This window comes from Triticum aestivum, chromosome 4B, assembly GCF_018294505.1.
Source record: "Triticum aestivum cultivar Chinese Spring chromosome 4B, IWGSC CS RefSeq v2.1, whole genome shotgun sequence".
NCBI lineage: Eukaryota > Viridiplantae > Streptophyta > Magnoliopsida > Poales > Poaceae > Triticum > Triticum aestivum.
Window position 1 is genome coordinate 436,164,685 of NC_057804.1, and position 3,919 is coordinate 436,168,603.

The following is a 3,919-nucleotide window of genomic DNA, read 5'->3' on the forward strand; positions in this document are numbered from 1 at the left end:
GGTTGCCATGTCGGACAACTATAGTTGCCATGGTTGCTCAACTGCAGTTGCCATGTATGGTCTGGTCTACTACAGTTGCCATGATATCAAAACTTAGGAGTTGCCACCTACTAACATAGGCACTTGAGAGAGTTGTCATGTGCTCACAAGCACGCTAGGGCAGTTGCCATGTAAAAGGAAGAGTTGCCATGGGAGCGACTTCAATAGAAAAGCAGGTTGTGGTGCAAAAATAGAAAAAACTGATCTGTTCCATTGGATGGGAGATTGATGGCTCAGATTCGGGTGGGGCGGTCTGTGCGTGAAATTTGCAAAAAAAAGTCCCTCCCTGATAGTTAATTTCGTCCCGATGCCCCTCCTCATTGACCCAAATCCCGTGGAGGCAGCACACGAACCAAATCTTCTCCGAGGGCGTCGGCGGTGGCCGTCGCGCAGATCCCTAGTCCAAGTTGGGTGAGCACTCCTAGTAGAGGTGATGATCCTTCTCTCGATGGCTCCTTGCCGTTTTGTGGCTAGCGGCTCAGTTTGAGGCAGACCAGATCGGAGCTCATCACCAACTAACCTCCGCCCCGCAGCTTCCGTCGTAGATTCCCTTCTGAAGCTTCCAACATCGGTGGGTTCTTTGCCTCCTCTCTCAAGTAACAACTAGCGCCCTCCTCCCCCTCGTCGGCGGCAAGCCGGTGGTGGTCTCCTCGGCTCCTTCCCCTCCAGTCCGTGCAACGAGGTGGTTCATTTTCCTGGTAAATACTAGATGCTAACATTTATTTGCAAGTGAATTTGTGCTACATCCTAATTTTACTATCAAGTAGATTTATGTTGCATCTCTCTAGTTCTATTTTTTGTTCATGTCAAATCTTCTCAGTGAATGATGCATAATAACTTTGATTTGATGGTGTATTGCTACTGTACTAGCGTTTTGGTACTCTAATTTGGAAGTTTTGTTTCACTCATAAGTAATCTGGAGAATCAAGTTGGAAGATTGAATGTAGTCAGCTAATTTCAGCGTCTTGCAGTTTAGCATATAATTCACAAAAAATATTAATACTTGCAGTTCCGTATACAAAGGAGCTGTTCAGGATCCCTCCGCTCTGCAACTCCGCTGCGGAGCGGAGCGGGATGTAGCTATATTTCGGCGAGCTGCTAGCAGGGTGCTCCGCGCGCTCTGCTCCGTAGCGAAGGAGCAGAGGGTTGCCGAACACAGTCAAAGTCAATAGCATGAAAACTTGGAAAGAAAGTAAATTGATTCTGCTAGGCAAAAAGTAAAATGAAATTTGTATAATTATCAGCATATCAAAATCCTGATTCATGTATATATGATTCATCGTCGAAATTGCTCCAGTTTAACAGAGAATAAGAAGAAGTGTCCTAGAATATATGAATTATGATTCCCAAAGATGGTGATACCGAGGGTCAACAATTTGTGCATCGAATACTAAGAGTCAACAATAGGAAGTGTCCTAGTATATATTCTGACACATAGACTGTTGCCATAGGTGGCGGGCTCCTCGGCTCCTTCCGAACCGACCTGTGTGACGTGGTGCAAATCTACAAGGCATCAACACGATGGTTAATTTCTCTGGTAAATAGATGCTAACTTGATTTAGCTAGTACATTTGTGCTCGATCTTAATTTTATTAGCTAGTTGATTTTTGCCGCATCTCTACAGTTCTATTTTCTTGTACTTGTTCATGTCAAACCTGCTCATGTGTGAATGGTGCATATTAGTAACTTCATTTCATTATGTATTGCTACTGTTTGTGGTGGTTTGAAAGTCTATTTTGCTTCTTCTGTTTCACTATTAAGTACTCTGGAGAACCAAGTTGGTAGGTTCATGATAATCTTCAATTTAAAGTTTAGGACATTTTACTGAAAATATTAGTTTATGTGGTTGTTCCATTTTATTTCCCATATGCATTCGTTGCATTCATTATGGTCAAATAGAGTTTTTGTTTAGAGATTTATTTGTATATACCAGTGCACACAATAATCCCAAAAACGCAACTTATATAGAATCATCAGTTGTACTTGGACCTGCATTTCACATTTTCCTGCGGCTTTGAGACCTTATTATGAGCTGTGAGTCACCAGAAAAGCAAGGTTCTTGCTTGTTGTTTGAAAGATAGACGATCTCGGGCTCCATGAGCCGTGACAATTGATTTATTGTTGTTAGTCTTCAATGTAGGTTTTCACTAAGACAGATTGATCATCATAGATTCTATAACTCCTAACCAATTGTTGACCACGAGTATTCTATGCACAAGTTGCAAACCGGATAAGTACTATTCCTTTTCTTGGCGAAACTATATAAGAACTGTTGTTGTAGGCTGTGCCTATAGTGATGATGTTATGGTAAGTGTAGAAATGACTATGTGAGGCGTATAGATTTGTTCATGCTTCACAATGTCAAGAATAGAGATTTTTATATGTCTATTATTATACTAGGTACATGGTTCGCTGGTTATATTAGGGAGTTGCTCTGCTAAAATTGTTCTTGTCAAACTCATGACCAGTTTTGAGTGATTAAAATGTCCAATGGCTTCGAGGGCTTGACACGTCATTTTATCATACGATATGTTTTTTTATTTGTACATACGATAGGCAATTTGAAAATGCCAAGTTTTATAAAGGATGGATTTCTAATAGGATAATTATGTAAATAACTGTATTCCCTAATTCAGCCGGTTGTTGCGAATCTCTAGAATGCACTAGAGTGGTTTTTCCTGTACAAGTATTATTTATAAAAAAATTCATTATTAGTAAGTTAGGATTATCCACAAAACATTTGGCTTGTCTGCCAATTGCTGTATAGAAACATACTTTAGGTTGTCTTTTGTGATGAATGTGATTTCTTCTCTATTTTTCGTTCCGTGTGGTATGTGCAACACACCGTCAGGTGGTCTTGTTGATGCATATTTATTTGCTCAGCTCATGATTACAAAGTTTTAAAGTGAATGTATGACACATACATGGAGTTGCACTAACTGAATCGTACTTGTTACGTATGATCTATCCCAGGACAAGAAGTTCGATGAACAAGAAGCACTTCATCTAGAGGCAACTATTGTGTGTCATCAAGATAGCAACGTCGATCTAGTTCTTAATGGCAATGCTTGCTCAGTGATGATTATCATAGTCCTTCAAACTTAGCATAGCCCGCCATGTACGAAAGTTGAAGCAATTTTCTCTAGTAATTCTTGTTGATCTTGTCAGGTTATTGATAGCTCAATATGAATGTCTTCTTGTGTTATGCCCGGTATGTTCCAGTTTGACATGTACTAAAAAATGTGCCGTGGATAGACCAGTTTGACATGCAGTCAAGCATTATGTGCCTAGAATGGTCCATTTTAACGTATACCCAATTTTCTGTTCCTGAGATGCTTCAGCTTAAACGTACTCACATATTAGTGCCTGTGAGCTGTGATACTCCAGTTTGTCTGGCTGGTTTAACTTTGTCATTTACTCAAATATCTTTGACATCCAATACGTATGCCCAGAGGGAGAGAGCAGGAATGAACAGTGGAGATATGACACGAAAAATGGAGGTGGTGAGTGCAAAAGTCTATTTGACATCTAACTACTAGCAGGGTTTTTTTCATAAAATACACATTAAGTGGCATGGAATCCCTCCACTTGAATCTGTACCATCTACAATGGATCCGGTGGCCCAGATTTGTTTTTCTATTTTTGCACGACAACCTATTTTTCTATTGTAGTCGCTCCCAGTTGCAATTTGCTTACGTGCATGCTAGGGCAGTTGCTATGTACCATGCAAAAACACATGGCAACTCGGGTAAAAGAGAGTTGCCATTTACTTACATGCACACTAGGCAGTTGCCGTGTACCCTGCAAAGCACATGCAACTGACATGTTCGGGTAAAAAAAAGAGAGTTGCCATCTGCTTACAAGCACACTAGGATAGTTG

The 3,919-nt window shown here is 40.5% G+C and overlaps 1 long non-coding RNA gene across 1 annotated transcript; it reads left to right on the top strand.

Moving 5' to 3' along the window:
- Nucleotides 1–239: 239 nt before the first annotated feature.
- LOC123092577 (uncharacterized) lies at nt 240–3,365 on the top strand. The gene is made up of 4 exons (XR_006444743.1): nt 240–469; nt 573–737; nt 1,491–1,576; nt 3,013–3,365. It is a non-coding gene; the product is annotated as an uncharacterized lncRNA (long non-coding RNA).
- Nucleotides 3,366–3,919: the final 554 nt, after the last annotated feature.